Source organism: Echiichthys vipera (assembly GCF_963691815.1).
Source record: "Echiichthys vipera genome assembly, chromosome: 20".
NCBI lineage: Eukaryota > Metazoa > Chordata > Actinopteri > Perciformes > Trachinidae > Echiichthys > Echiichthys vipera.
Window position 1 is genome coordinate 20224717 of NC_139845.1, and position 6271 is coordinate 20230987.

The window sequence follows — 6271 nt, forward strand, 5'->3', positions numbered from 1 at the left end:
TGTGATTCGGAGCCTGATACAGAAACATGTTAGACCATTCATGAAAAATGAACAAGCTCAAACAACCAGTCCAGTTGCTTTTGACTGAAATTGCTTTGAGGATAACAATGACCTAGATGAATGAGAACATTCACAGGCTTATTGCACAAGAATTTGGGTTGGCAACCCTAAAAATGGTGCGGGAACATGAAAGGTTGGCTCGGAAAATTGCAGATTACAGAAACCACCTACGGTTCAGTCTGAGATGCAAACAACAAAGGCTTACACCAACTAGCCTATGTTTGAATTCCACTATGAGAGGGCATAGAGTGGAGAAAATTATAGAAAAGGCTCAAAACCAACTCCTTGGTGAGCGAATAAGACAGTCAATTTCACCATTGAAGGGCTTAAAGAGAAAGCGGACCTCTCACTACGGAAACTGACATCCATCCTACCTGTTTTTATCATGGAAAGAGTTTTGGATTTCAGCCAGAAAGCCCAACCACTCAGCACAACAAGAGCAAAGAGAGACAAACAAAGAAATTTCACAATTTGCAATCCCGGGATATTGGCAAAACCACAGAAATACTCACTTGGAGGCAAAAAAGTCTCTACCCAATGTCCAGTTCTTCCACATCTGTAAGGATTTTTATATAGAAAATGTGTCACATTTGTGGCCAGGGAAAGGCTGAATTTGACGTCCTGTCTATGTAAAACCGAGGCGTATTATTACTCCTTTCCAAAAGACGGCTTTCTGGAAAAGGCATAAACGTGACGTGACGTGAAGCTCAAAGTTGGACGTACAGTGATGTACAACATATGCATCTGAACAAGTTAGCCCTGAAGTTAGCCCTGTAGTTGATCAACTGTTTTCTGCTTTTAAAACTCTGGCTGAGGGTTGGACAACAGTTTACGTCATCGACACCTCAGCCCAAGTCACGCCTGTGCTGCCATCCCGTATCAACTCTTTTTACATGGAAATCGCGCTGCCAATAAGTGTAGGGTCTGAGCCGACACATTAAGGTCCTAAGGCAATATACCATGGGCTCTCCTTGGGAACTTGCGGACCAGGCTGCAAAAAAGGCAGCTAAATTAACGTCTGCCTGTCCAGTGTAAAAACACCTATTGACACTAAGATGGATAAAAAAACAAAAACTCTTCCTACTCTTATGAAAGAACAAACACGTTTTTTCACACCTTGAGTTCACACCTTAGGCTATTTTTCTTGTCAAACCAGATACTTAAGGTATTTTCAAATGTGTGACAAGCTTGAGCTGCATGATAATGAGCACATCATTATATATCATTATAATCAGGTGTGTTGGAGCAGAGAGAAACCTAAAACACGCAGAACAGTAGCTCTCCAGGGGCAGGGTTGGACACCCTGGTCCTGTGTGTTTTTTATTAGAAAATTTGGTATCAGAAGATTGTGTTTTTTATTTTATTTTATTATTTTTTTTACATATTATTAAAACATTAAACGCATAGACACATATAGTTTTCTACAACATTTCAACCAGACATCTGAAAAAAGTGCAACACATTCAACACACAGACATACACATCAATAAACACTGCAGCAGCATCCACAGTCTCCACATTTTGTAGGCTTTAGATGTTGAATTCATATTACAGCGATGGTGATTCGGTAAATACCACTAAATCCAAAACTTTAACATCTTGTGTACACAATAATCCATGGTCCATCTCTGCAAGTAGCAATACAGACGCCCCCATTTCCAAAGAACACACTTCCACTGCAGAGTCTTTATTATGCCTGGATGGAATTTTTGGAAGCATACTCTACAAAAAGGAATGGTGCAGATTTTGGCTAATTTTTTAGACAGCCACTAAAGCGCAAATCATAGAGCTTATATTGCTCCCCTCACCACGGGTCCCTGTGTGGAGCTCAACCCGAAGTTGACCCAGTAGTGATAAAATATTAACCACTAGAAATGGCGTGGTTATCTAAATACTCCCATCACTGCTAACGCACTCTTTCAGCCTCTTGTTAAAGCACTCTTCCAGCCTTTTATTTATTTTTTATTCATGCTCTTACAATCATTCAACAAATGTAAAAGAACATATTCAGCTTATGTCGTGATTACTTTAAGATTTAGATTTCCTTGTTAATTTAGATTGGTTTGAACATCTGAAAACTGTCTTTTTGGAGAGATCAGCTTGGCTACGTAGCACTCTTATGCCTCCATACTGTGGTCTCTGATTTTACCTTGAGTTTTCGATGTTCAGTGCTGAACTATAAACTTCACACAGATTCTTTTGTATTCCGTCAAAGCTCAGACATGTTAAGGCAAAAGAAAAAAGAAAGAAAACTTTAAGATTTTATACTTACCCAAGCTGATGTCTTTTTGTGGACTTCTCACACAAACTGTTGGTAAAATCCTATTGTTGACTAACTTGGACAAAAGGATGGTCCGGGAGACTTGATGAGTTACATTGAAACATTCAGTGACACTCGATCCAGGAGAATTATGATTAAGCTGTAAAAGTCGACCAGTGTGTGACCTCGTATAGCGCCTTGCCAACTCCTCTTACTTCCTGTCTTACTTAAACTAACGTTAGGAATAACCGAATATGGTCCTTCCTTATCCATCTACTGTACATGCAACGATATTACTGGAGCCTAAACACAATTCATGTTTACTTAAACAAAATTGCTGCAGACACATTCAACACATCTCTAGGGTCAGACAGTCTGATCAGATGAGAGGCAGAGTTCACTCTATCATATGTTGGTGTGTGTTTTGTTTAGTCTCCCTTTGTCCTTGAAGGAGTGTTATCAATGCAGCTGTTTTGCAGTCATACAGGGGGACAGAGAGTCATGACCTGCTGCTGTTGTGTTGTTTACTGACCCGACTGTGACATGCAGTACAACTGTTTTAATTAAGCACAGCATAAGAGCATTTATCACCCATAACTGTACGCACCTTGACTGGACAAATTATTATTATATTATATTATTAATATATATATATTATATTGTAATATATTATATTATGATATTATTATTATATTTATTATAATTATATTATTCATTATGGTACAGATTTTGTACTGCATTCATTCTTCACCAAAAACACGATAAAGAATTTAACCAAAGCAAGTGCCCTAGTTCAGATTTTCCAGGTCAAATACACAGAACTTCACATTAAGGATTGGCCCAAATAATCAAATATCTGGATATCCGGATGTTCAATCATAACGTAGATATTCGGTTTTCAATTTGAGTATTCGGCTTTGTTTTTTTTTTCACATTCCTTCAAAAAATTATGGTTTAAATTCATTCATGCTCGCTCTTTTTTCTCTTTTCTGTCCTCATGCTTGGTTATTGTGTGCTTAGTAGAGAGAAGCTGCAATAAATTCACTAAGTTATTGTTACCAACATTAGCGGCTCCGTTTTAACAAAATAGGCTTTAAAGAAGTGCATGCAGGCTGAAATTCACTGCGATGTTTGGAGCATTAACCACTTATCAGCCGCAGATTCATGAATTCCACTGAAACACTGCAGCTTGTTGATGTCGGCGACATGGAGTAAAGTTGTTGTGTGTGTGTGTGTGTGTGTGTGTGTGTGTGTGTGTGTGTGTGTGTGTGTGTGTGTGTGTGTGTGTGTGTGTGTGTGTGTGTGTGTGTAGAGGTCTGTGTACTTTAAATGTAGCAGACCACTGTTGTTCTCGGGCGATTGAATGAATAAAAACACCATCTACGACAGGGGAACTGGCTGAATGGCTGCTTCCAGGTTCAGGCTTTGGCTCAGTTCAACGCACCCAAACTGTCCAAAAATGTGTGAAATCCTCCTAAAAAGTCTGAACATATTTATGCGAGTGTCTCAAATGAAAATACAGAAGGAAATTTATAATTAGATACATGGGTACATAAGACTTGTTTAAACTCAAAAGCCTTCACTTTCTCCAGGAATTTCAGTTTATATTTTGTAGACGCATCATTTTTTTGAAAACATGCAGAGGCATTATTCAGTTGAACAACTGAAGCATTATTTACTTTTATTAAGTGGTTGGAAACTGTACTGCTACACCTTTATACTCAGTGATGACATGTATCAACATTTTGTGCATTTTTCAAGCTGTGCATGGTAACTTTGATAGAATGATTACCAATTGCTAACGTCCATTAGGATATGTCCCCTGTTCTTTGTTTACTATGAATGATAAGGAAACATAAGACAATTACTTTTTTAAAAATCTTTAACAGTGCTTGACTGTTTAACAGTTTACATGTTTGAAAGTATAGTATGTAAAGTATCTATACAAAAAGCAAAAAATCCTATCTGAGAAAATGATTTTACATATAAAAAATATTCCCATATTAACAACAATGAGGTTATAATAATTATATAACATTAAAACCTCTTTGTTTAAACTATACACTAAACAGGCTAGAGTCAGCTCTGTTATTTGGCTGTTCATGTGTCCCCTGATTGAGTGATAGTCATAGTGCCACGACTGACAACAGGAAGTCAGCTTTATGTGTCATACATAATCGCATTTTGAGGGGCTTGGGACTCTTGAAAACCCACCAAAATTGGCACACATGTCAGAAGTGACAAGAATTGCAAAGGGCGGCAGTAATAGAGCTTTGGTGTGGCAGGTGGCCCTCATAGCACCCCAAAACACAGGCCATGGTTAGGAAAAAGTTATCCTGATGTTCACGAAATTTGGTAAGATCATTGCTCTCATCTTGAAGAACATATTGACATTTTTGATTCTTTTTCACCTAACAGAAAATCAACCATCTTGAATTTTTGCTTTATTTTCATTTTACGAACATGTTTGAGGCCTTTAGGATGCACAAACATGCACAAAACTGTTGCACTCGAACGCATTTTCAGCCCCCTCGAAATACTCTAAATATACTTGAAATACTCCAAAAAAAAAAATTGGAACACACATGAAAACCCTTAATCACTGTGAAACTGTTTCACTGTTAAAGTGAAATTCCGGTCAAAAATCATCCCAGGGTCTTTTTTGGCAAATACACTCATTAAATAAGCCACTGAGACATTTTTTTTTTGTGTAACAACGATTAACGGAGAAACGTAGAGTCAGCCGAATGCGGGGCACTATGGTGAACGCATTAAAACAGCTTTTTAAACCCCTAATACTGCTACAGGGGCCAGTAGGTCAGTCTTTAAAACGCTCTTCTAATAAACTCCGGGTTCACTAACTATGATGTTGGTGCTTCAGGCAGTACTTTAGTGTGTCAAGGTAGGAGTTAAAGTAAGAACTGAAATCAATAAAATTAAGTTTCTGGTTTGCAAATTTAGTGGTATTCATATAGAATCTACCTAATAATAAGAAAATGATCATTACATACAACTTTTTGATGGGAAATATATTTTCAAAAATACCAAAAAATAAATAAATATATAAATTTGAGTTTGAGTCGTATACCTAACTTTCTGTTTAAAAATAGGCTAATTTCATGCCACAGTGTTTGACTCAAAGAGCATTCCCTAAAAAAAATGCTGTGTTTCATCTGTGATGTGACAAAAGGAGAAGAGAGGCTCAACATTTAACAGATATCTTACAATAACAGAATAAACAGGATAACAGCTGTGCAATCATTTCAGAGACACCTCTGGGGAATAACCATGTTTTTTTCCTATTTTAAAATACAGATTACTCCAAAAACATATAGAAGCAGGTTTACTAATTGTACATCTTTGCATTAATTGCCTTATACATATATTATTAGTTTTATACTGAAAAAAGGATGTGAGTTTCTTATATAAAGCTCTGGTAGAGAGGTTTGCTGAACAGTATCTCTGATTGCAGATGAAAGCACCCCCTAACCCCCGTCGAGGGGAGAATGTCACTTTTACCTGTCTTTAAAACTTGAGAGCCCTTATCTTGGCCCAGCGTCAAACATGCGCACCGCCCCTTAACGTATTAGATGAGTATCACATTGGGGGCTGAAGAAGAGGGGCCACTCACGTACCTCTTGCGTCACTTGGGATTGTGAATTCATATTGAATTACTGTATGGACTGAAAAAAAGGCATGAAAACGAAAAAGCAATGTCCTCATTGTATCCTTTTTAGTTGTCATAAAAAGAGCAGTCTTGAAGAAGAAAATGAAGATGCAGTTTGGATGATCTATTATGCATTTTATTTATGAGTCCAATAATGCAGCTATGACCTTTAGATCCTTTATTAATGCATAGTGTTTTCTTTAGTGGTGAGTAATTGCAGAGCTTTATGTATTTTCCTGCCACTTACCCATGGATGTATTTTCTTGCATAAAATGCATAACTGC